This window comes from Ovis aries, chromosome 1 (genome assembly GCF_016772045.2).
Source record: "Ovis aries strain OAR_USU_Benz2616 breed Rambouillet chromosome 1, ARS-UI_Ramb_v3.0, whole genome shotgun sequence".
NCBI lineage: Eukaryota > Metazoa > Chordata > Mammalia > Artiodactyla > Bovidae > Ovis > Ovis aries.
Window position 1 is genome coordinate 233,076,868 of NC_056054.1, and position 27,704 is coordinate 233,104,571.

At 40.6% G+C, this 27,704-nt stretch overlaps 1 long non-coding RNA gene across 1 annotated transcript; it reads left to right on the forward strand.

The window, feature by feature from the left end:
- Positions 1–760: 760 nt before the first annotated feature.
- LOC132657306 (uncharacterized) lies at positions 761–19,551 on the forward strand. The gene is made up of 3 exons (XR_009595285.1): positions 761–921; positions 12,336–12,483; positions 12,862–19,551. It is a non-coding gene; the product is annotated as an uncharacterized LOC132657306 (long non-coding RNA).
- The last annotated feature ends 8,153 nt before the right edge of the window (positions 19,552–27,704 follow it).

Below are 27,704 nucleotides of genomic sequence, written 5' to 3' on the forward strand. Positions count from 1 at the left end.
TGTTTAAAACACTAATGATTCCTTATGAGAGCATTAGCATTTAGATGCAATTATAAAGGTAAGAAAAAAAAGACAGAAATTTAAAAGAAAGAGGTAAAATTAATGTTTATAAGCAATAATTTATATAGTAAAACCTAAAAGAATCAATTAAAAAATTCCTATTGACCATAAAGAAAATTGGTAAGTTGTTTGTATACAAAATTCATGTAAAAACTATGGTGGGAAAAACATATTAATAATAACAATGAATAAATATTTTAAAAAGGAATAATCTTAAGAAATGTGTAAGAATTTTATGAAGAAAATTATAACACACAAAAGAAGGCTTGAATAAATGGAAAAGTACCTGCTATTCTTGGAAGGAATATTAAAAAGCAGAGACGTTACTGACAAAGGTCTGTATAGTCAAAGCTATGGCTTTTCCAGTAGTCATGTATGGATGTGAGAGTTGGACTATAAAGAAAGCTGAGTGTTGAAGAATTGATGCTTTTGAACTGTGGTGTTGGAGAAGACTCTTGAGAGTCCCTTGGACAGCAAGGAAATAAAACACATCAACCTTAAAGGAAATCAGTCCTGAATATTCACGGGAAGGACTGATGCTGAAGCTGAAGCTCCAATACTTTGGCCACTGGATGCGAAGAACTGACTCATTGGAAAAGACCCTTATGTTGGGAAAGATTGAAGGCAGGTGGAGTAGAGCATGACAGAGGATGAGTTGGTTGGATGGCATCACCGACTCGATGGACATGAGTTTGAGCAAGCTCCAGGAGATGGTGATGGACAAGGAAGCCTGGTGTGCTGCAGTCCATGGGGTCGTAAACAGTCAGACACGACTGAATGACTGAGCTGAACTGATTCTTGAAAGGGAAGACTGAAAATTACAATGTTTCTTATATCTCCAAATTAATCACTCTACATAATGTAAGTCAATTAAAAATAATAACAAGTTTTTCCTTTTCTTTCCTTTACTGTTTTTGAACTAAGTGATTTGAAAATTTAAGAGGAAAATTAAGCATGCCATAATAATCAAAATAATTCTGAAAATAAGAGTAATGAAGAGGAATGAGATGCAGATTTTAAAAAGTTTTAAAGCTAGAATTTTTATGTTTTTAATTTTTATTTTATGTTGGGGTATAGATTTTCAATGTTTTAGTTTTAGATGTACAGCAAAGTGTTTCAGTTATACGTACACATATATTCATCCTTTTTCAGATTGTTTTCCCATATAGGTTGTTTTCAGAATATTGAAGAGAGTTCTCTGTGCTATACAGTAGGTCCTTGTTGATTATCTATTTTATGTATAGTAGTATGTATATGTTAATCCCAAACTCCTAATGTGCTCCTCCTTCCTCACTGTTCCCCTTTGGTAATGATAAGTTTGTTTTTGAAGTTTATGAGCTTGTATCTGGTTTGTAGACATGTTCATTTGTGTCACATTTTGGATTCCACATGTAAGTGATATCCTACACTTGTCTCTCTCTGACTGACTGAGCATGAATCTCTAGGTCCACTCATGTTGCTGCAAATGGCATTGTTTCATTGTTTTTAATGGATGAGTAATTTTCCATTGTATATACGTACCTCATCTTCTCTATCAATTCCTCTGTCAATGGACATTTAGGTTCCTTTCATGCCTGGCTACTATAAATAGTGATGTACTGAACATTGGGGTGCGTGTATCTTTTCATGTTGTGGTTTTCTCCAGGTTGATGTCCAGGAGTGGGCTTGCATGGTCATATGATACGGTAGTTCTATTTTTAGTTTTTTAAGGAAACTCCATTGTTCTCCATAGTGACTATACCAAGTTACATCCCCACCAGCTGTGTATTCTCCATACCCTTTCCAGCACTTATTGCTTGTAGACTGTAGAATTTTTAATGATGGACATTCTGAATGGTGTGAGATGATACCTCATGGTAGTTTTGATTTGCATTTCTCTAACAATTAGTGATGTTGAGCACCCTTTCATATGTTTTTTATCCATCTGTATGTCTTTTTTGGAGAAAGGTCTATTTAGATATTCTACCCAGTTTCTGATAAGGTTGTTTTTCTGATATTGAGCCACATAAGCTGTTTGTATATTTTGGAGATTAATCCCTTGTTGGTTGTAAAGCTGGGGTATTTAAACCAGTTTGTTATTAGGGTATGAAGAGGCAGATCATTAGTAAAAGCTAGCAAGTCAATCGGAGAAGGCAATGGCACCCCACTCCAGTTCTCTTGCCTGGAAAATCCCATGGACGGGGGAGCCTGGTAGGCTGCGGTCCATGGGGTCACGAAAAGTCGGACACGACTGAGCGAATTCCCTTTCACTTTTCACTTTCATGCATTGGAGAAGGAAATGGCAACCCACTCCAGTGTTCTTGCCTGCAGAATGCCAGGGATGGGGGAGCCTGGTGGGCTGCCATCTGTGGGGTCGCACAGAGTCTGCCATGACTGAAGTAACTTAGCAGCAGCAGCAAGTCAATAGATTTAGTTTAGATCTTGACAATAGTTTGGGTTACAAAGGTGTACGTATTTGTCAAAGCTGAATGAACGTATGGTTAAGATCTGTACATTTCTTGCACATTGTATGTGAAGTTTATTTTGAAAGAAAAAAATCCATGAAAATGTATTAGACTTTAGTCCAAAGTCATGCTTACTAAAATATTTTGTTTATGTTTAATTTTTTTATTAAAGTATAGATTTACAATGTTGTGTTAGTTTCTGATGTACAGCAAAGTGATTCAGAAACATATATATATGTAATTTTTCAGATTCTTTCTCATTACAGTTTATTACAAGATATTGAATATAAATATTGAATATAGTTCCCTGTGCTATACAGTAGTACCTTGTTAAAGCATTTGGAGCAAAGTGCACTGATTGATATCTGCAATTTATTTTGAAACAAATCAGAAAATAAGATTGATTGATGATTGACTAGCAGATTGCAAAAATGAAAATTTTGTAATTAGTAAAATTATCTCAACATTGAGATAATTTTTAAAATCTTCATCATGTATAGTATATAGAGAAATTTAGAATAAACTAATGAAACTGTAGGATCTTTAGAGCATAACTTTCATTATAGAATGAAAGACTTCTGTCTCCGTAATAGTTTCAAGAACCAGAATGCCCGTGGGAAGGGTTGGTTGTGAGGAGCAGAGTTGCTCCTGGGGTGAATTTCCCAGATTGTCTAGTGTGTCCTAGTGTCCTGACCTGTAAGGCTGCCCAGAAAGTTGGCTCCACTTCCTGTGAGAGTTCTCTGCTGGCCAGAGGCTTTCCAGCCAGGAGCCATGTGGGTTAGCAAGGGGGCGATCTGATCCCCAGGGGCTACACCTATTTAAAGGTCCAGGAGAAAAATGCGTCGCTGTATCAGAGTGTATGTTGTTCAGGCCCAGAACGGTTCTGCTGTTCAAGCATGGTGACTATTCACTCCTTTCAGTTTTTTGTTAAGTTGCTCTTTTTTACCTTAAAAGAAGTTATATCAGTTTATTCAGGAGTTTTGGGTAGTTCATAAAGTGCTATTATTTAACTGTTTGTCTTCTGACATTTTACGCTACTCAACCTATATGTATATTTCTCAAAGACTGCATGGAGTGGGCGTTTTGGAAGGAGCATTGTTCTGCTGTTCCATGTAGAGTTTGGAAACAGTGGGGTTCCAGGGAACTCAGCCCAGTTCCTGGCAGTTGTTACTTTGCTGCCAGGTGGAAACAGCCAGGTATTCTCAACCTCAAAGACATGCTTAGACTCTGATGGGTAAAATGGGGCTCTTTTAGTTGCAGTGTGGAAGTGGGAAAGGGTGTATACATTTTGGTGGGAAAAGGGAAATACATTTTTGGAAATTTGAATATATGAAGACCTTATAGTTTTGAGCTTCCAGAGCTTCCCTGGTGGCTCAGATGGTAAAGAATCCGCCTGCAGTGCAGGAGACATGGGTTCAATCCCTGGGCTGGTAAGATTCCCTGGAGAAGGGCATAGCAACCCACTCTAGTATTCTTGCCTGGAGAATCCCATGGACAGAGGATCCTGGTGGGCCGCAGTTTAAGAAGTTGCAAAGAGTCAGATACAACTGAGCGACTAAGCACAGCACATAGTATAGTTTTGAGAGCTCTCAGTGAGGGAAAAGTGTTAAAACATTGTACAGCATATGATTTCAAGTGAATATATCTTCTCAGCATTTCTTCATTGAAAATATTATATCTCATGCCACCCTTTTGTCTCTTGAAAACTTTCCATTTGAAATATGGAAATGCTAGTGCAAAGTTTCTGAGAAAATCCTTTCTTGTCTTCTGGTTTAAATGTACTTTACTGACAACACTGTGGGCTTTTTAAACCTTTTGCCTGCCTGAGCCCTATTGGAAACAACCATTGGAAAGCTTTCAGTGATGAAGGTCACCCAACTCTTACACATACTTCCTAGTGGGCATTATTTCCATGAGGTGTGAGGTATATAATTAGCAGAGAGTCAGCAAATAAGATTTTAAAGAATGTGCTTATGGAAGCAGAAGAATCATTTCAGGCAAGTTTGTAATATGTGTTTCAGGAAAGGAGCAGAAGTCAAGCAGTGAGGGCCTGGACCACAGCCCTGATTCCAGCTGCCTTAATACCCTCGTTAGAAACTCAGATTTCAAGCTCCAAAGCTCCAGGTCTCATGTGCATTTCCTTGTCAACAGGTGCTGTGCTAAGTGTCTGGCTTGCCCTACCACTCAATTCTTGTAGGTCTTATCTTCATTTTACAGATAAGAAACTGAGGCCAAGAGAGTTAATCGTGCCAAAGTGTAATTTTCAAAAAGATAAAATCAGAACTCATGGGCAAATATAAAAAGGAAAGGAAAGGGAAAAGGTTAGTTGTTCAGTTGTGTCTTGACTATTTGCGACCCCATGGACGGGAGCCTGCCAGGCTCTTCTCTCCATGGGATAGTCCAGACAAGAATATTAGAGTGCATTGCATGCCCTTCTCTAGGGGATCTTCACGACCCAGGGATCAAACCTGGGTCTCCAACAGTGCAGGCAGATTCCTTACCGCCAGAGCCACAAGGGAAGCCCTAATATAAAAAGGGAAAGGTATCAAATATTTTATTGAATTTATTAGTTAAGGAGGGGAAAAGATGTGATGAGTTCAAAGAGCTTGTAAGAAGCTAGTGTAGGGCTTCCCTGGTGGCTCAGAGACTAAAGCATCTGCCTGCAATGCAGGAGACCTGGGTTCAATCCCTGGGTCGGGAAGATACCCTGGAGAAGGGAATAGCAACCCACTCCAGTATTCTTGCCTGGAGAATCCCATGGATGGAGGAGCCTGGTGGGCTACAGTCCAGTTCAGTTCAGGTGCTCAGTCGTGTCCGACTCTTTGCAACCCCGTGAATTGCAGCACGCCAGGCCTCCCTGTCCTTCACCATCTCCCAGAGTTCACTCAGACTCACGTCCATCGACAGTGATGCAATCCAGCCATCTCATCCTCTGTCGTCCCCTTCTCCTCTTGCCCCCAATCTCTCCCAGCATCAGAGTCTTTTCCAATGAGTCAACTCTTCCCATGAGGTGGCCAAAGTACTGGAGTTTCAGCTTTAGCATCATTCCTTCCAAAGAAATCCCAGGGCTGATCTCCTTCAGAATGGATTGGTTGGATCTCCTTGCAGTCCAAGGGACTCTCAAGAGTCTTCTCCAACACCACAGTTCAAAACCATCAATTCTTCGGTGCTCAGCCTTCTTCACAGTCCAACTCTCATATCCATACATGACCACTGGAAAAACCATAGCCTTGACTAGACGGACCTTAGTTTGCAAAGTAATGTCTCTGCTTTTGAATATGCTATGCAGGTTGGTCATAACTTTCCTTCCAAGGAGTGAGCGTCTTTTAATTTCATGGCTGCAATCACCATCTGCAGTGATTTTGGAGCCCCCCCAAAATAAAGTCTGACACTGTTTTCCCATCTATTTCCCCATCTATTTCCCTTGAAGTGATGGGACCAGATGCCATGATCTTCGTTTTCTGAATGTTGAGCTTTAAGCCAACTTTTCTACTCTCCACTTTCACTTTCATCAAGAGGTTTTTTAGTCCCTCTTCACTTTCTGCCATAAGGGTGGTGTCATCTGCATATCTGAGGTTATTGATAGTTCTCCCGGCAATCTTGATTCCAGCTTGTGTTTCTTCCAGTCCAGTGTTTCTCATGATGTACTCTGCATGTAATTTAAATAAGTAGGGTGACAATATACAGCCTTGATGTACTCCTTTTCCTCTTTGGAACCAGTCTGTTGTTCCATGTCCAGTTCTAACTGTTGCTTCCTGACCTGCATACAGATTTTCAAGAGGCAGGTCAGGTGGTCTGGTATTCCCATCTCTTTCAGAATTTTCCAGTTTATTGTGATCCACACAGTCAAAGGCTTTGGTATAGTCAATAAAGCAGAAACAGATGTTTTTCTGGAACTCTCTTGCTTTTTCCATGATCCAACGGATGTGGCAATTTGATCTCTGGTTCCTCTGCCTTTTCTAAAACCAGCTTGAACATCAGGAAGTTCATGGTTCATGTATTGCTGAAGCCTGGCTTGGAGAATTTTGAGCATTACTTTACTAGCATGTGAGATGGGTGCAAGTGTGCGGTAGTTTGAGCATTCTTTGTCATTGCCTTTCTTTGGAATTGGAATGAAAACTGACCTTTTCCAGTCCTGTGGCCACTGCTGAGTTTTCCAAATTTGCTGGCATATTGAGTGCAGCACTTTCACAGCATCATCTTTCAGGATTTGAAATAGCTCCACTGGAATTCCATCACCTCCACTAGCTTTGTTCATAGTAATGCTTTCTAAGGCCCACTTGAGTTCAATTCCAGGATGTCTGGCTCTAGATGAGTGATCACACCATCGTGATTATCTGGGTCATGAAGATCTTTTTTTGTACAGTTCTTCTGTGTATTCTTGCCACCTCTTCTTAATATCTTTTGCTTCTGTTATGACCATACCATTTCTGTCCTTTATTGAGCCCATCTTTGCATGAAATGTTCCCTTGGTATCTCTAATTTTCTTGAAAAGATCTCTAGTCTTTCCCATTCTGTTGTTTTCCTCTATTTCTTTGCATTGATCACTGAGGAAGGCTTTCTTATCTCTTCTTGCTATTCTTTGGAACTCTGCATTCAGATGCTTATGTCTTTTCTTTTCTCCTTTGTTTTTTGCCTCTCTTCTTTTCACAGCTATTTGTAAGGCCTCCCCAGACAGCCATTTTGCTTTTTCCCATTTCTTTTCCATGGGGATGGTCTTGATCCCTGTCTCCTGTACAATGTCACGAACCTCAGTCCATAGTTCACCAGACATTTTATCTATCAGATCTAGGCCCTTAAATCTATTTCTCACTTCCACTGTATAATCATAAGGGATTTGATTTAGATCATACCTGAATGGTCTAGTGGTTTCTCCACTTTCTTCAATTTCAGTCTGAATTTGGCAATAAGGATTTCATAATCTGTGCCACAGTCAGCTCCTGGTCTTATTTTTGTTGACTCTATAGAGCTTCTCCATCTTTGGCTGCAAAGAATATAATCAATCTGATTTCGGTGTTGACCATCTGGTGATGTCCATGTGTAGAGTCTTCTCTTGTGTTGTTGGAAGAGGGTGTTTGCTATGACTAGTGCATTTTCTTTGCAAAACTCTATTAGTCTTTGCCCTGCTTCATTACGCATTCCAAGACCAAATTTGCCTGTTACTCCAGGTGTTTCTTGACTTCCTACTTTTGCATTCCAGTCCCCTATAATGAAAAGGACATCTTTTTTGGTTGTTAGTTCTAAAAAGTCTTGTAGGTCTTCATAGAATCGTTCAACTTCAGCTTCTTCAGTGTTACTGGTTGGGGCATAGGCTTGGATTACTGTGATATTGAATGGTTTGCCTTGGAAAAGAACAGAGATCATTCTGTCGTTTTTGAGATTGCATCCAAGTACTGCATTTTGGACTCTTTTGTTGACCATGATGGCTACTCCATTTCTTCTGAGGGATTTCTGCCCGCAGTAGTAGATATAATGGTCATCTGAGTTAAATTCACCCATTCCAGCCCATTTTAGTTCGTTGATTCCTAGAATGTCGACGTTCACTCTTGCCTCTCTTATTTGACCACTTCCAATTTGCCTTGATTCATGGACCTGACATTCCAGGTTTCTATGCAATATTGCCATTTACAGCATCAGACCTTGCTCCTATCACCAGTCACATCCACAGCTGGGTATTGTTTTTGCTTTGGCTCCATCCCTTCATTCTTTATGGAGTTATTTCTCCACTGATCTCCAGTAGCATATTGGGCACCTACGGACCTGGGGAGTTCCTCTTTCAGTATCCTATCATTTTGCCTTTTCATACTGTTCATGGAGTTCTCAAGGCAAGAATACTGAAGTGGTTTGCCATTCCCTTCTCCAGTGGACCACATTCTGTCAGACCTCTCCACCATGACCCGCCCGTCTTGGGTGGCCCCACGGGCATGGCTTAGTTTCACTGAGTTAGACAAAGCTGTAGTCCTAGTGTGATTAGATTGACTAGTTTTCTGTGAGTATGGTTTCAGTGTGTCTGCCCTCTGATGCCTTCTTGCAACATCTCCCATCTTACTTGGGTTTCTCTTACCTTGGGCGTGGGGTATCTCTTCAGGCCTCCTCCAGCAAAGTGCAGCCGCTGCTCCTTACCTTGGACGAAGGGTATCCCCTCACCGCTGCCCTTCCTGACCTTCAACGTGGGATAGCTCCTCTCGGCCCCCCTGCTCCCATGCAGCCACCACTCCTTGGACTTGGGGTTGCTCCTCCTGGCCACTGCCCCTGGCCTCAGACCCAGGGTAGCTCCTTTCGGCTGTTCCTGCACCATCACAGCCTGGCACTCTCGGCACTGCCCCTGACTTCGGACATGTGGCAACTCCTCTTGGCCACCACCCTTGAGGCATGGGGTCCTCCCGGCTTTTGCCCCTGACTTTGGATGTGGGGTAGCTCCTCTTGGCCATGCTTAGTGTGCTGGTCGCAGCCGCCCACGCTTAGGGCTACAGTCCACGGGATCGCAGAGTCAGACAGGACTGAGCGATTTCACTTTCACTTTCTAAAGAATTGTTTGGGTGAGATTGCAGAGTTAGACATGTGAGATCTATTAATCACCCAGCCATGTTTGACTCTTTGTGACCCCACGGACTGTAGCCCACCAGGCTCCTCTGTCCATGGAATTCTCCAGGCAAAATGCTGGAGTGAGTTGCCATTTCCTTCTCCAGGGGATCTTCCTGACCCAGGGATTGAACACCAGTCTCCTGCATTGCAGGCAGATTCTTTATCATCTGAGCCACCAGGGAAGCCCCTAGAGTTAGACATAGAACTATTTAATGTTCAGCTGGCCCTTGATTTGGGGGGTTATCTGTTTTACTGCATGGAAATTATTTGTATCCCTACTGGACAAAAAACTACAAGTTAGCAAGTAATTTTTTTTTTTTTATGTATGGAAACTTTAATCAATAGTAAAAATGAAATGAAGTAAGTACAGGTCTTGGCACTCCTTGGGTGATCCTTTGTCCCCCTGTGATACTGAAAGAATCTACCTCCACTTCTTTGCTTTCTTTCCGAGTTTGGAGAATTTTCTGACAGTAGCCTGCCCCCAAGGTCCTGCAATATTAGTTAGAGGAGCAAAGATTTGGACCCCTGTCACTGTATGAACCAGCCCTGATAGTCGACCCTTTGTAATGATTCAGTAATGTTAACTTGTTTTTTATTCATAAAGAATGTTGGAATCTATCAGATCTGTGCAGACAGTTATCTCTCATAGCCAAGGCATCTCTGAAGCACAAGGGCTCTCTGGATGGCAAAACCATCTGAATCAATCAATAAACATCAATCTGAAGTAATAGCACCTTTTGTTTTCACATTAGTGGAGACTGCTGAGAACACAGATCTCAGGAGTATGAACATGGCAGTGAGAATGACATTGAGCATCTTTTCATGTGTCTGTTGGTCCTCTATATGTCTTTTTTTTTTGGAAAAATGCCTGATACTTCTTCAGCCCATTTTAAAATGTCTTGGTTTTTTTTTTTTTTTTTTGGATATTGAGTTGTATGAGTTCATTATCTATTTTGGATAGTAACCCCTTGATTACAAGGAAGCAATGTATGGCCCAGGGAATATAGCCAATGTGTTATAATAACTATATATGGTGTATAATCTATAAGAATATTGAACCACTGTAATATACCTGAAGCTATTATTTTAAGTAATAACCATACTCCAATTTAAAAAATGGCACTTAAATGGCACCTGTTTTTTTTTTTTTTTAACTTCTGTCTGTATGTATATTAAAACATTTGAGAAACAGGAAGGTTTAGGCAGGGAGCATATTCTATAAACTGCTTTGCAAGTTAGGGATCTTGGTATCAGTGACTTGAAGTTTAGGGAATGTCTCTTGGATTAAGAAATAGATAAATAGATGCTCATATTTGGGCATTTCTCCTGCCAACCTTCTTTCTTGTTTTACATTTGAAGTAAATAATAGAGGGTTTGAAGCTAATAATAGAGGGTTTCCAAACTGGGTTCCCAGAAAAGGGGCTCTCATGTAATCACTAAACATGTCATGTCACCAGGATGAGTCATGAATACCAGGAAAATAGCATGAAGGTTAGAGGTTGGGAGTCAGGAGGCTGAGCCTAAGTTAGGAAAAACAGAAAAGTCACTTCACTCTTCTGTATGTTAGCGTGTTTCTTCCTATATGTGTGATTGCAGCAGATGGGAGGTATCTAAGCTTTGTAAGCATGGGGAACACTATGGTTACAGGAAACGAGAAAGAAACAGATGTGGAAGGCCCTGCCTCCTTCCTACCCCATTGTCTCTTTTCCTTAGGGGAAGAATCAGGGCTGACGACAAGATCTGGAGGGCCCAGTGCAAGATGAAAATTCAGAAATGCTATTCAAAAGATTAAAGAGTGGCATTAAATGTGCTATGAAATGTTTTCCTTTAAAAATATTTGATGACATTAAGTGTAAAGGGGTAGTTGTAACATATGAGTATTAGCATAAACTTAAAAAAACTGCAAAAAATATTTCAGGTGCCATAATTTTATGTAATATAATATATAATAACACTTTAATAATTTCATATCTTTATTGACCATAAGATTATTTTGGCTCACTTTTCTGCAAATTATACATTGGATCATCAGAATTTATATTTTAAGCAATTTCATTTACTATAAAATTGACAACAATGTTAGTCACTCTTGACAAATGCAAGATTGCAAATAACTTTTGATAATTTTTAAAAATATCTTTCTGTTGATGTAACTGTTACTGGAGAATATGAAGAGTGTTTGATAGGTGGTGACAGTATTAGGACACATTTCTGATAAATTTATATAAAAACCCATCAAAACATAAATTTTAGTACATCTGGAGCTGATTTTCTAAAAAAATAATAAAGATTTAACTCTCCATACAAATCAATTCTGTGTAAGTCTGAATTTAATTTTTTTTATTTTTTTATTTTGAATTTAATTTTGAATGTATATTTATACAATGGCATTTCAGTATTTCTTCTGACATTTTTGGTAATTTATGGACGTTGTGCAAGAAATCAAAAATAGCTATACAATTTGTATGTATTTCAAAATATCTGTTATGCATCCTATTGTCTTATCTTCATTTATAAGAAAAAATTTTTGCCCTCTTCTTAATATTTGGTTCATCCAAAGCTTCCTGTGAAAATATTGTTATTTTCCATTGAACATGGCAATCTTTACTTAATTTCTGTTTCAAAACCTGTGAATATTTTGTCTTGCAAGGTTGTAGCAATTTTGAAAACAGATTTCACAGTTTACTGCTGAAACTGTCCACTTATCCACCAGCAGTTCATCCAGGCATGCCTGCTGCCATCCCACTGGCATTCTGTGCCCAGGTCCTGGCCTGGTTCCTCATCCTTACACTCTGCATCTCTGGACCATTCCAAGCCCTGATGTACACCCAGGACTGACTTCTCTGTGGACACAGTTTGCAGTGCCTGGAGCCTGAGCTTGCATACCCACTGACTGCTAGAGGACCACTACAGCTCAGATGTGCTGCCTCCCTGTACCACCTATGCTTGTGTGCATGTTCCACCGTTCCATCACTGCTGACAAAACTCAAGTTAAAAGATAAAATTATTAAGAATTACAAGGCACTGAGAGCAGAGAGTATTAAAACAAACATGAGGTCCTTCTCAGCTTGGAGTCCTAAGTGACTATACAGGTTGCATGCCTGGTAAGCTCTCCCTGGGAGGAAATCTCAGGCTCTGTAAATACACATGATAAATCTCACTTACCACCTCTCTCCAATTCATCTTCCCATATCATCAAAGCTCAATTCTGATATTTTTATCAAGAAGCCATTATTTATTGTGTAGGTAGATGAGGATAAACCTACCAGGCTAAGAATGAACTGTCAAAACTGGGAAAAGTCAGAAGAGTCTGATGCCAAGAAGCCAAAAGAAGAGAAGATTTCAAGGAGGATAAAGTAATTGATGGTGTCAAGTGATACCAAGAGACCATCAGGTAAGTGGGATCAGGACTAAAAAATTTCCATTGACTTTAGCAACACGGAAGTCACATGATCTTAGATCTTAGTGGTCTTCAAAATAAATTGTTTCAATGGAGAGATGCAGGCTGAAGCCAAATGAAAATTTGCATGGAAGAATGAGTAGAAGCCAAAAAATAGACTCCTTCAACCCCTTTTCTGCTGGGGCCTGAGGGCCAACATATATGAGCCCTCTACTTCAGCAGTTGCCAACCTTTTTGACACCAGGGATGAGTTTGGTGGAAGCCATTTTTTCCACAGTCTGGGGTGGGGAGGGGAATGGTTTCAGGACAATTCAAGCACATTACATTTATTGTGTACTTTTTCCTAATCTAATGCCACTGCTGATCCAACAGGAGGTACTGGTTCATGGCCCAGAGGTTGGGGACCCCTGCACTTGAATTGATCCCAAGTTCCTGCTTCTCCATCATCATAGTGCCATTTTGTGCTCTGAACCACCCTTCCGTTTTGATGACATGAAGAAGGGATCCCAGAGAAGGAGATCAGGTAGGCTGTAAAGCTTTGTTGACTCTTATTTGTTGGTTTTGATACATTTCACACTTTTGATATCTCAGATTGGATAAATCTTACTCAATACATTCTACTGCAGTTTGCTAAACTCTTTGATTGATTGGAATTTGAATATATAAACCTCTCCACATAGCAACTCAGTAAGCTAATAATAGGAAAGTTAGTCAGACCCACCACAATGCCCACCTTACTTTGGCCTCATTGATAGTCCCCCTTCTTGAGAATCAATCAAGTACCACCCTGGTCTGCGTCTCCATCATCTCCTGACCCTTGTCTGAATTATTACAATATAAGTCTCTCTGCTTCTATCTTTGCTCTCCATCGCAACCCACTCCAGTATTCTTGCCTGGAGAATCTCAGGGGTGGGGGAGCCTGATGGGCTGCCATCTATGGGGTTGCACAGAGTCGGACACAACTGAAGCGACTTAGCAGCAGCAGCTTCTATCTTTGCTCTCAATCACAGCAGCCAGAATGATACTTTAAAAATGTTAAGTCAGATTATGTTAGTTCTCTCTTTAAAACTTTCTTTTGGTTCTGTGTTTCACTCAGAGAGAAAAAATCTGACATCCTAACAATGGCTGATAAAGCCCTCCCTACTCACTTCTGACCTCTTCCCTTATAGCTCACTTCCTTGTTCACCCTGCTGGAGCCACACAAACAGTCCTGCCAGGAAAAGCCAGCCCTAAGATCAACCTAATTATTAACCTTAGTCAGCCCTACTTTTTCTTTTTTCATAGCATTTATTATTACCTTTCTGAATCATAACTCTGAGAGGGCAGGGATCTTCTTCATTGAAGTTTTGCAAGTGCCTAGAATAGGGTCTGGCCCACAGTAGGTACTCTACAAACATCTTTTTAAAAAACAAAAATTTAGAAAGAACAAGATGGTGGAGGTGTAGGTAGACATGGAGTACATCTCTCTCCATGGATACATCAGGAATACACCTTCACACACAGAAGTGCATGCAGAACACCAGCTGAGAGTAGATAGGAGTACCTGACCAGCAGAAAAGAAAATATAAAACCATGCAAAACTCAGTAGGATGAAGGAATTATGGGGGAAAACAGGAGTGTCAGTAGAACTAGACCTGCCTTTGGTGGGTGGGGGAACTGAAGCAGGAGTCTGATCCCCACATTGGGGCAATTATCTGAGTCAAAGGAGAAACATTTAAGGCTGAAACAGCTGATCTGTGGGAACCTAAATGGAATGAGAATCAGACAGTCCTTGCCACAGCCATACATACCCCAGACAGGGCTGCAGGTCCCCTAGAAGGTGCAGCTGCTGGGAGCTGAAGTTTAGGGATTGTGGAGCAATCCCAGGGCTAGGGCTGCTGTTGACTGTGGAGAGACCAATCAAGGGGATGTGAGGGAAGAGATCGTGGTGGGAAATGTCTGTGGAGGAAAGCCAAGCAGCCATGGAAGCAAGGTGATACTGCTGAGTCACGTGTAGGGGGTGGAGCCATCACCATAGCCTCTCTCCCCCCATTAGCCAGCATCAGCAGCTGAACAATAGAGAGGTTGGCCTATCAAATGCCTGACACACTGAACTACAGAGTAGGACCCCACTCAGGGCGCCCCTTTAAGTGCCTAACATGCCAATCTACAGAGTAGGACCCCAGCCAGGGGGGCTCCTCTATGTGTCTGATGCAGAACAACAGAGAAGAACCCCAGACAAGGGAGCCCTCTAAGTGTGTGAACAGGCACAGCTATGGAGAAAGACTGGCCAAAGAGGCCTTCTGATTGCCAGCTACAAGAGGCTTGAAAAAAGACTCTGATAAGGTCATAACTCCGGTGGTGGAGGCAGTCTATGTCCCTGCACTCTTGGCACTGCCAGGATCCCTGCAAGCCAAGCAGCTGTGCTACCTTCACACTTAGCCCTCAGTAGGTTAGAGCTGCCACAGGCAAAAAAATAGTCTTGCATCTATGCATGCAGGATCGCTTTGTTCATGTTCAACTCTTTGTGACCCTGTGGACCATGGCCTGCCAGGCTTCTCTGTCAGGGGGGTTCTCCAGGCAAGAATACTGGAGTATTTAAAATTTAATAGTGTATTGGCCAATACTGGTTTCCATACCCTTCTCAGTTTAGTTCAGTTCAGTTGCTCAGTCATGTCCAATTCTTTGCCACACCATGAATTGTAGCACGCCAGGCCTCCCTGTCCATCACCAACTCCCAGAGTTCACTCAGACTCATGTCCATCCAGTCAGTGATGCCATCCAGCCATCTCATCCTCTGCCATCCCCTTCTCCTCCTGCCCCAATCCCTCCCAACATCAGAGTCTTTTCCAATGAGTCAACTCTTCGCATGAGGTAGCCAAAGTACTGGAGTTTCAGCTTTAGCATCATTCCTTCCAAAGAAATCCCAGGGCTGATCTCCTTTAGAATTGACTGGTTGGATCTCCTTGCAGTCCAAGGGACTCTCAAGAGTCTTCTCCAACATTACAGTTCAAAAGCATCAATTCTTCAGCGCTCAGCCTTCTTCACAGTCCAACTCTCACATCCATCCATGACCACAGGAAAAACCATAGCCTTGACTAGATGGACCTTAGTTGGCAAAGTAATGTCTCTGCTTTTGAATATGCTATCTAGGTTGGTCATAACTTTCCTTCCAAGGAGTAAGCGTCTTTTAATTTCATGGTTGCAGTTACCATCTGCAGCGATTTTGGAGCCCCCCAAAATAAAGTCTGACACTGTTTCCACTCTTCCCCATCTATTTCCCATGAAGTGATGGGACCGGATGCCATGATCTTTGTTTTCTGAATGTTGAGCTTTAAGCCAACTTTTTCACTCTCCTCTTTCACTTTCATCAAGAGACTTTTAGTTCCTCTTCACTTTCTGCCATAAGGGTTGTGTCATCTGCATGAGCACTATATTTCCTGCTGCCCTAGCCACCAACCCCCCTGAGTACCTGGTGCTGCCAGAAACCCTGCAACCCAAGCAGCTGCACCACCTCCACACCTGGCCCTCACAGGGGCAAACCCAAGTCCACCAGGGCAGCTTCAGGAGCAAACCCCAGTGGGCGACCCACATGCAGATGTGGAAATAAAATCACAATTGAAACCCAGGGGCAGTGTGGCTAAGGAAGAAGACACAAACCTTCCCACCAGCTGTACAAGCTACAGATTAAATCCACTCTGTGTCTATGGAATATATAAAAGATCATTGAGAGCTCCCACAAAAGAAAACATTAGTTTTGATAGTGGTTGACATTGGAGGCTAGAATACACAGGAGTAGGACCAGATTAGAATCTGAGCTGCCCCCACAGCAGGTCCAGGGACCAGCACAGTGTTGGAGGGCATCCTAGGGAGGTGAGGTGGACTGTGACTCCCAGCGTGGGAAAGGACTCTGACAGCAGTGACTCAAGAAAAACATTCATTATCCTTATGTTTTGACTACTTCTGTAGTTTGGGGATTTTTTTTTTTTTTTAACTTTTCTCTCCTTTTCCCAACCGCTGGTGTAATTGTCGATTTTATTGGCACTCTGAAATCTAAGCTTTTGAGCTTTTTCCCCCCTCAGTCACATTTTTTATTGTTGTTATAAACCTCTGCCTCTACATTGGGCATTTGCAGCTCTGTGGGGTTTTCCTTTTCTTTTCTTTCTTCTTTTATTTTTTCTCTTTTTAATTTTTAAAAACATTATTTTTTTCTACATTTATTCCTTTGTTTGCTTTTCCTACTGTTCTTTGCCCTTTGCAGTTAATCTTTAATGTATATAAATCTTCTTTATCTACCTCTATCTAACTTTGCATATCTATTCTATCTTTCTTTCCTTTCCTCTTGGCATATTGCTCTAGTTTTGTTTTACAGTTTGTCCTTTAGTTAGTTTTGTTCTTACCTGGTAGATATAATTTTTGATTTCCTTTGTTTGCCAGGTCAATCTATTGTATTTTTGTTGGACTGTTTTGATTTTGCTTATGGGTATATATGTATAAGTGTATATTCCATATTTTCATTATTACTTGCCTGATTTTATAACTGTTATTTTTCTGGGATTCATCTTTGCTTTCTCGTTTCTGGGTATTTGTTTTAATCTCACTTAATGCCATAACCAACCACTTGTGGTATCTTTGTTCCTGAGCAGAGATCAAGCCCTGAGCCTTTGGAGTGGGAGGACCAACTCCAAGACCCTAGCCTACGAGAGAACTAACCATTGGGAGTATCATATAGTGAGAACTCACACAAAGGAAACCACTTGAAATACAAGATCTGGCATCACACATCACCAGTAACACCCTGTGCAGGATGCCTCATCTAAACAACAAACAAAACAAAAATACAAACCAAATCATCAGCAGACAGGTTTACCACACACTCAGCCTTGCCCATCAGAGGAAAAACAAAAACAAAACAGCACAAATCTCACCCTATATGAAACTTACAGAAACCACTGAACCAACCTTAGGAAGGCAGAAACCAAAAGGAGGAAATAATTCAAACTTGAAGCCTGGGAAAAGGAGACCTCAAACACAGTAAGTTTAAAAAAAAATAATGAAAAGGCAGAGAAATACTACACAAATGAAGGAACAAACTAGAAACACAGAAGTCCAAATAAACGAAGAGGAAATAGGCAAACTGCATGAAAAAGAATTCAGAATAATGATGGTAAAGTTGATCCAAAACCTTGAAAACAGAATGGAGAAAATGCAAGAATCAATCAACAAAGATCTAGAATAATTAAAGAATAAGCATACAGAGACAAACAACAGTTACTGAAATTAAAAATACTCTAGAAGGAATCAACAGCAGAATATCTGAAGCAGAAGAATGAATCAGTGAGCTGGAAAATAAAATGGTGGAAATAACTTCTGAGGAGCAGAATAAAATAAAGAATGAAAAGAACTGAGGATAGCCTCAGAGACCTCTGAGACAATATCAAATGCACCAACATTTGAGTTATTGGGGTCCCAGAAGAAGAAGAGAAAAAGAAAGGGTATGAAAAAAATTTTTTAAGAGATTACAGTTGAAGATTTCCCCAACACGGAAAAGGAAATAGTCAATCCAGTCCAAGAGGTGCAAAGAGTCCCATGCAGGATAAGCCCAAGGAGAAACATGCCAAGACACATGCTAATCAAACTAACAAAGACTAAACACAAAGAAAGAATATTAAAAGCAGCAAGGGAAAAGCAACATGTAACATACAAAGGAAACCCCATATGTTTAACAGCTGATCTTTCAGCAGAAACTCTGCAGGCCAGAAGGGAATGACAGGATATATTTAAAGTACTGAAAGGGAAAAATCTACAACCAAGATTATTGTACCTGGCAAGGATCTCATTCAAAATTGATGGAGAAATCAAAAGCATTTCAGACAAGCAAAAGTTAAGAGAATTCAGTACCATCAAACCAGCTTTACAACAAATGTTAAAGGGACTTATATAGTCAGTAAATACAAGAGAAGATAAAGGTCTATAAAATCAACACCAAACAATTAAGAAAATGGCATCTATCTATCTATCTATCTATCTATCTATCTATCTATATCAATAATTACTTTCAGTGTAACTGGCTTAAATACTCCAACCAAAAGACACGGACTGGCTGAATGGATACAAAAACAAGACCCATATATATCCTGTCTACAAGAAACCCATTTCAGACCTAAAGACACATATAAACTGAAAGTGAGAGGATGGAAAAATATATTCCATGCAAATGGAAAGCAAAAGAAAGCTGGAGTAGCAATCCTCATATCAGACAAAATGGACCTTAAAATGAAGATTACAAGAGATAAGGAAGGACACTACACAATGATCAAGGGATCAATCCAAGAGGAAGACATAACAATTGTAAATATCTATGCACCCAACATAGGAGCACCTCAACACATAAGATAAACGCTAACAGACAAAACAGGAGAAATCAACAGTAACACAATAATAGTAGGAGACTTTAACACCCCAGTCACACCAGTGGACAGATCCTCAAAACAGAAAATTAATAAGGAAAGAGAAGTCTTAAATGATACAGTAGATGACATGGATCTCATTGATATCTTCAGGACACTCCATCCAAATGCAGAAGAATACACCTTTTCTCAAGTGCACATGGAACATTCTCCAGGATAGACCACATCTTGGGTCACAAATCAAACTGCAGTAAATTTACGAAAATTGAAATCATATCAAGCATCTTCTCTGACCACAATGCTATGAGGTAGATATCAATTACAAAAAAACCCAACCAACAAACAAAACTATAAAACAACACAAACACATGGAGATTAAACAGTATGTTTCTAAATAACAGGTTACTCAAGAAATCAAAAAGGAAATCAAAAAATTTCTAGAAACAAATGACAATGAAAACACGACAACTCAAACCCTGTAGGATGCAGCAAAAGCATTTCTAAGAGGGAAGTTTATAGCAATGCAATCCTACCTCAAGAAACAAGAAAAACATCAAATAGACAACCTAACTTTAAACCTAAAACAACAGGAAAAAGAAGAACGAAAAAACCCCCTAAATTAGTAAAAGGAAATAAATCCTAAAGAACAGAACAGAAATAAATGAAAAAGAAATGAAAGAAACAGTAGTAAAGATTAAAAAGCTGGTTCTTAGACAAGATAAAATTGACAAACCTTTAGCCAGACTCATCAAGAAAAAAAGAAGAATCAAATTAACAAAATTAGAAATGAAAAAGGAGAGGTTGCAACGGACAATGCAGAAATACTATGGATTATAAGAGAGTATTATGAACAACTTTATGGCAATAAAATGGATAACCTGGAAGAAATGGACAGATTCTTAGAAAAGTTCAATCTTCCAAGACTGAACCAGGAAGAAATATAAATTATGAACAACCCAATTACAAGCACTGAAATTGAAGCTGTGATCAAAAATCTCGCAAAAATCAAAAGCCCAGGACCAGATGGTTTCACAAAAGAATTCTATCAAACATTTAGAGAACTAATGCCTATCCTAACACTCTTTCTAAAAATTGCAGAGGAGGGAACACTTCCAAACTCATTCTATGAGGCCACCATCACCCTGATACCAAAACCAGACAAAGTCAACACAAAAAAGGAAAACTACAGGCCAGTACCATGATGAATATAGATGCAAAAAACCTCAACAAAATTTTAGCAAACAGAATTCAGCAACACTTCAAAAAGCCCATACACCATGATCAAGTTGGGTTTATTTCAGGGATGTAAGGATTCTTCTTAGCGCAGGCAGCTGCAACCGGCACAGAGCTACCCCACATCCGAGGTCAGGGGTAGAAGCCAGGAGGACCCCATGCCCGAGGGGTGGCGTCCAAGAGGAGTTACCCCACATCTGAAGTCAGGGACAGTGGCCGAGAGTGCCAGGCTGTGATGGCTCAGGGACGGCAGAGAGGAGCTACCCCACGTCTGAGGTCAGGGGCAGCAGCCAGGAGGAGCGACCCCACACACGAGGCCAGGGGCAGCGGCCGGGAGGAGCAACCCCAAGTCCAAGGAGCGGTGGCTGTGCGGGACAGGAGGGCCGAGAGGAGCTGTTCCATGCTCAAGATCAGGAGGGGCGGCAGTGAGGAGATACCCCTCGTCCAAGGTAAGGAGCAGTGGCTGCGCTTTCCTGGAGCAGCCGCGAAGAGATACCCCACGTCCAAAGTAAGAGAAACCCAAGTAAGACAGTAGGTGTTGCAAGAGGGCACCAGAGGGCAGACACACTGAAACCATACTCACAGAAAACTAGTCAATCTAATCACACTAGGACTACAGCCTTGTCTAACTCAAACTAAGCCATGCCCGTGGGGCCACCCAAGACGGGTGGGTCATGGTGGAGAGGTCTGACAGAATGTGGTCCACTGGAGAAGGGAATGGCAAACCACTTCATTATTCTTGCCTTGAGAACCCCATGAACAGTATGAAAAGGCAAAATGATAGGATACTGAAAGAGGAACTCCCCAGGTCAGTAGGTGCCCAATATGCTACTGGAGATCAGTGGAGAAATAACTCCAGAAAGAATGAAGGGATGGAGCCAAAGCAAAAACAATACCCAGCTGTAAATTGGAAGTGGTCAAACAAGAGATGGCAAGAGTGAACGTCGACATTCTAGGAATCAGCAGACTAAAATGGACTGGAATGGGTGAATTTAACTCAGATGACCATTATATCTACTACTGTGGGCAGGAATCCCTCAGAAGAAATGGAGTAGCCATCATGGTCAACAAAAGAGTCCAAAATGCAGTACTTGGAAGCAATCTCAAAAATGACAGAATGATCTCTGTTCATCTCCAAGGCAAACCATTCAATATCACAGTTATCCAAGCCTATGCCCCAACCAATAACGCTGAAGAAGCTGAAGTTGAACGGTTCTATGAAGACCTACAAGACTTTTTAGAACTAACACCCAAAAAAGATGTCCTTTTCATTATAGGGGACTGGAATGCAAAAGTAGGAAGTCAAGAAACACCTGGAGTAACAGGCACATTTGGCCTTGGAATACAGAATGAAGCAGGAAAAGACTAATAGAGTTTTGACAAGAAAATGCACTGGTCATAGCAAACACCCTGTTCCAACAACACAAGAGAAGACTCTACACATGGATGTCACCAGATGGTCAACACTGAAACCAGATTGATTATATTCCTTGCAGCCAAAGATGGAGAAACGCTATACAGTCAACAAAACTAGACCAGGAGCTGACTGTGGCTCAGATCATGAACTCCTTATTGCCAAATTCAGACTTAGATTAAAGAAAGTAGGGAAAACCACTAGACCATTCACATTTGACCTAAATCAAATTTCTTATGATTATACAGTGGAAGCGAGAAATAGATTTAAGGGCTTAGATCTGATAGATAGAGTGCCTGATGAACTATGGACTGAGGTTCATGACACTGTACAGGAGATAGGGATCAAGACCGTCCCCATGGAAAAGAAATGCAAAAAAGCAAAATGGGGAGGTCTTACAAATAGCTATGAAAAGAAGAGAAGTGAAAAGCAAAGGAGAAAAGGAAAGATATATGCATCTGAATGCAGAGTTCCAAAGAATAGCAAGGAGAGATAAGAAAGCCTTCCTCAGCGATCAATGCAAGGAAATAGAGGAAAACAACAGAATTGGAAAGACTAGAGATCTCTTCAAGAGAATTAGAGATACCAAAGGAACATTTCATGCAAAGAAGGGCTCAATAAAGGACAGAAATGGTATGGACCTAACAGAAGCAGAAGATATTAAGAAGAGGTGGCAAGAATACACAGAAAAACTGTACAAAAAAGGTCTTCAAGACCCAGATAATCATGATGGTGTAATCACTCACCTAGAGCCAGACATCCTGGAATGTGAAGTCAAGTGGGCCTTAGAAAGCATCTCTATGAACAAAGCTAGTAGAGGTGAGGGAATTCCAGTTGAGCTATTTCAAATCCTGAAAGATGATGCTGTGAAAGTGCTGCAATCAATATGCTAGCAAATTTGGAAAACTCACCAGTGGCCACAAGACTGGAAAAGGTCAGTTTTCATTCCAATCCCAAAGAAAGGCAATGCCAAATAATGCTCAAACTACCACACAATTGCACTCATCTCACACGCTAGTAAAGTAATGCTCAAAATTCTCCAAGCTAGGCTTCAGCAATACGTGAACCATGACCTTCCAGATGCTCAAGCTGGATTTAGAAAGGGCAGAGGAACCAGAGATCAAATTGCCAACATCTACTGGATCACTGAAAAAGGAAGAGAGTTCCAGAAAAACACCTATTTTTGCTTTATTGACTATGCCAAAGCCTTTGACTGTGTGGATCACAATAAACTGTGGGAAATTCTGAAAGAGATGGGAATACAGACCACCTGACCTGCCTCTTGAGAAACCTCTATGCAGGTCAGGAAGCAACAGTTAGAACTGGACATGGAACAACAGACTGGTTCCAAATAGGGAAAGGAGTACGTCAAGGCTGTATATAGTCACCCTGCTTATTAAACTTATATGCAGAGTAGATCATGAGAAATGCTGGGCTGGAAGAAACACAAGCTGGAATCAAATTCGTTGGGTGAAATATCAATAACATCAGATATGCAGATGACATCACCCTTATGGCAGAAAGTGAAGAGGAACTCAAAAGCCTCTTGATGAAAGTGAAAGTGGAGAGTGAAAAAGTTGGCTTAAAGCTCAACATTCAGAAAACGAAGATCATGGCATCCAGTCCCATCACTTCAAGGGAAATAGATGGGAAAACAGTGGAAACAGTGTCAGACTTTATTTTTTGGGGCTCCAAAATCACTGCAGATGGTGACTGCAGCCATGAAATGAAAAGACGCTTGGTCCTTGGAAGAAAAGTTATGACCAACCTAGATAGTATATTCAAAAGCAGAGACATTATTTGCCAACAAATGTCTATCTAGTCAAGGCTATGGCTTTTCCAGTGGTCATGTATGGATGTGAGAGTTGGACTGTAAAGAAAGCTGAGCGCCGAAGAATTGATGCTTTTGAACTGTGGTGTTGGAGAAGACTCTCGAGAGTCCTGTGGACTGCAAGGATATCCAACCAGTCAATTCTAAAGGAGATCAGCCCTGGGATTTCTTTGGAAGGAATGATGCTGAAGCTGAAACTCCAGTACTTTGGCCACCTCATGCGAAGAGTTGACTCATTGGAAAAGACCCTGATGCTGGGAGGGATTGGGGGCAGGAGAAGGGGACGACTGAGGATGAGATGGCTGGATGGCATCACTGACTGGATGGACGTGAGTCTGAGTGAACTCCAGGTGTTGGTGATGGACAGGGAGGCCTGGCGTGCTATGATTCATGGGGTCGCAAAGAGTCGGACACGACTGAGCGACTGAACTGAATTGATGGCTGATTCATGTTGAGTTTTGACAGAAAACAACAAAATTCTGTAAAGCAACTATCTTTTAATTAAAAAAAAAATTTCAACTTGTTGCTATTTTGCCTGGCATTTCTCCCGGTCCTGTTCTGTCTCCCTTTCCCATTTCCACCTTGCAAGTCTGGGGGTTCTTCTCTAAATCTTTCCTGTTTCAAGAACCAATTTGAACTTTAAAAAATTAAGATAGGATTCACATACCATAAAATTCACTCTTTCAAAGCATGCAATTCAGTGATTTTAGTATATCCATAAGGTTGTACAACCATCAGTTCAGTTACTCAGTCGTGTCCGCCTATTTGTGACCCCATGAATCACAGCACGCCAGGCCTCCCTGTCCATCACCAACTCCCAGAGTTCACTCAGACTCACGTCCATCCAGTCAGTGATGCCATCCAGCCATCTCATCCTTTGTTGTCCTCTTTTCCTCCTGCCCCCAATCCCTCCCAGCATCAGGGTCTTTTCCAATGAGTCAACTGTTTGCATGAGGTGGCCAAAGTATTGGAGTTTCAGCTTCAGCATCAGTCCCTCCAATGAACACCCAAGACTGATCTCTTTTAGGATGGACTGGTTGGATCTCCTTGCAGTCCACAGGACTCTCAGGAGTCTTCTCCAACACCACAGTTCAAAACCATCAATTCTTCTACACTCAGCTTTCTTCACAGTCCAGCTCTCACATCCATACGTGACCACAGGAAAAACCATAACCTTGACTAGATGGACACTTGTTGACAAAGTAATGTCTCTGCTTTTCAATATACTATCTGGGTTGGTCATAACTTTCTTTCCAAGGAGTAAGCATCTTTTCATTTCATGGCCGCAGTCACCATCTGCAGTGATTTTGGAGCCCCAAAAAATAAAGTCTGACACTGTTTTCACTGTTTCCCATCTATTTCCCAAGAAGTGATGGGACCAGATGCCATGATCTTCATTTTCTGAATGTTGAGCTTTAAGCCAACTTTTTCACTCTCCACTTTCACTTTCATCAAGAGGCTTTTGAGTTCCTCTTTACTTTCTGCCATAAGGGTGGTATCATCTGCATATCTGAGGTTATTTATATTTCTCCCAGCAATCTTGATTCCAGCTTGTGCTTCTTCCAGCCTAGCGTTTCTCATGATCTACTCTGCATATAAGTTTAATAAGCAGGGTGACTATACACAGCCTTAACGTACTCCTTTCCCTATTTGGAACCAGTCTGTTGTTCCATGTCCAGTTCTAACTGTTGCTTCCTGACCTGCATAGAGGTTTCTCAAGAGGCAAGTCAGGTGGTCTGGTATTCCCATCTCTTTCAGAATTTCCCACAGTTTATTGTGATCCACACAGTCAAAGGCTTTGGCATAGTCAATAAAGCAAAAATAGGTGTTTTTCTGGAACTCTCTTCCTTTTTTGGTGATCCAGTAGATGTTGGCAATTTGATCTCTGGTTCCTCTGCCTTTTTTAAAACCAGCTTGAACATCAGGAAGTTCACAGTTCACGTATTGCTGAAGCCTGGCTTGGAGAATTTTGAGCATTACCTTACTAGCGTGTGAGATGAGTGCAATTGTGCAGTAGTTTGAGCATTCTTAAGACAATGCCATCATCACTACCTAATTCCAGAATATTGTCATCACTCCTCAAAGAAACATCATAGCTCTTAGCAATCACTCCCCATTTTCATCTCCCTCATTGCCAAGTAACCACTGATCCACTTTCTGTCCCCATAGATTTGCCTGTTCTGGATATTTCATAAAATGAAATCATATAATAGAATATGGCATCTTTCATTTAAGATAATAATATTTTCAAGTTTCAGACGTGTTTCAGCATATACCAGACCTTCACTCCTTTTTATTGCTGCACAATATCACATTGTATGGCTATAACATATTTGGCTTACTTATCAGTTTTTTTCTACTTTTTGACTATTTGATAATGCTGTTATAAACATTTGTGTACAGTATTTATTTGAACGCCTGTTTTTAATTCGCTTCAGTATACATGTAAGGATGAAATGGCTGGGTCTTAAGGTTAATTCCATACCTATCATGAGGAAATGCAAAATTGTTTTTCAAGGTGACTGTACCATTTACATTCCCACCAGCATCGCCATGTTCTGGTTTCTCCACATTTTTGCCAGTGCTTGTTATTGTCTTTTTTTTATTATACTCATCTTAGTGGAGGTGAAGTGGTAGCTCATTATGGTCTTGATTTGTATTTCCCTAATGACTAGTGTTTTAGGTATATTTTCATGTGTTTATTGGGCACTTGTATATCTTCTTTGGATAAATGTCTTTAAATTCTTTGCCTATTTAAAAATTGGTTTTTCTTAATTATTTAAGAGGTTTTTAAAAAAATATAGATACTAAAGCATTATCAGATGTATGATTTGCAATATTTTTTCCATTCCAAAGATGGCTTTATTACTTTCTTGATGATGTTCTGTGATGTACAAAAGTTCTAAATATGGATGAAGGTCAACTTATCTATTTTCCCTTTGATTGCTTCTACTTAGGTGTTATATCCAAGAAATAGTTGCCTGTTTCATCCCTGTTTTCTTCTGATTTTATAGTTTTAGATCTAACATTTTGGTCTTTGGTGCATTTTGAGTTAATTTTTGAATATGTTATGAGGTAGGGAGTCTAGTATTATACTTTTGCATATTTAAAACTAGTTGTCCCAGTACCCTTTGTTGAAAAGACTATTCCTTACCTAATATTTTGTCTTGGCAGCCCACTGAAAATCAACTAACTGTAAATACTTGGGTTTATTTGTGAACTCTCAGTTCTATTCCATTGATCTGCATGTCTGTCCTTATACCTGTACCACACATTCTTGATGACTGTAACTTTGTAGTTAAGTTTTGAGATCAGTTAAATGTGAGTTCTCCAACATTATTTTCCTCTTCAAGATTGTTTTGATTACTTAGGGTCCCTTGCAATTCTGTATGTATTTTGAGGTGAGGTTTTCCATTTCTGCAACAACAACAACCAAAAAAGCAATAAGTCATTGGTATTTTGGTAGAAATACATTATATGTGCTTAGTCAGTTGGTCCTGTCTGACTCTTTGTGACCCCATGGACTGCAGCCCTGCCAGGCTCCTCTGTCCATGGGGATTCTCCAGGTAATAATACTAGAGTGGGTTGCCATGCCCTCCTCCAGGGGATCTTCCCAACCCAGGTCCTCTCACATTGCAGGCAGATTCTGTACTGACTGAGCCACCAGAGAAGCCCAGAGAGACATTAAATCCGTAGGTTGCTTCTGGCAGTATTGCCATCCTTAACATTATCAAGTGCTTTAATCTATAGATTAGAAAACATAATGAATAATCTTTCCATTTATTTTTTTCTCCTTTTAAATTGAAAAAGATAATTGCACCATTGTGTTGGTTTCACCATACATCAACATAGATCAGCCATGGATATACACATGTCCCTTAAATGGCAACCCATTCCAGTACTCTTTGCCTGGAAAATTCCACGGATGGAGGAGCCTGGTAGGCTACAGTCCATGGGGTTGCAGAGTCGGACACAACTGAGTGACTTCACTTTCTTTCTTTCTTCCCTCTTGATCCACTTATTTAGATCTTCCTTAATTTTCCTCAGCAATGTTTTGTTTGTCTTCAGTTACAGACCTTGTATATCTTTGGTTAAATTTATGATGTTGGGTAGGGGGGAGCATCTAGTCTTTCACAATTAAGGATGATGGTAGTGGTGTGTTTTTTTTTAAGATATACTTTTTTTTTTATTGAAGTATAATTACTTTGAAATGTGTTAGTTTCTGCTATACAACAAAATGAATCAACTATATATGTACATATAGCTCTTTTTGGATTTCCTTTCCATGTAGGTTAGCACGTAGCATTGAGTAGAGTTCCCTGTGCTATACAGTAAGTTCTCATTTGTT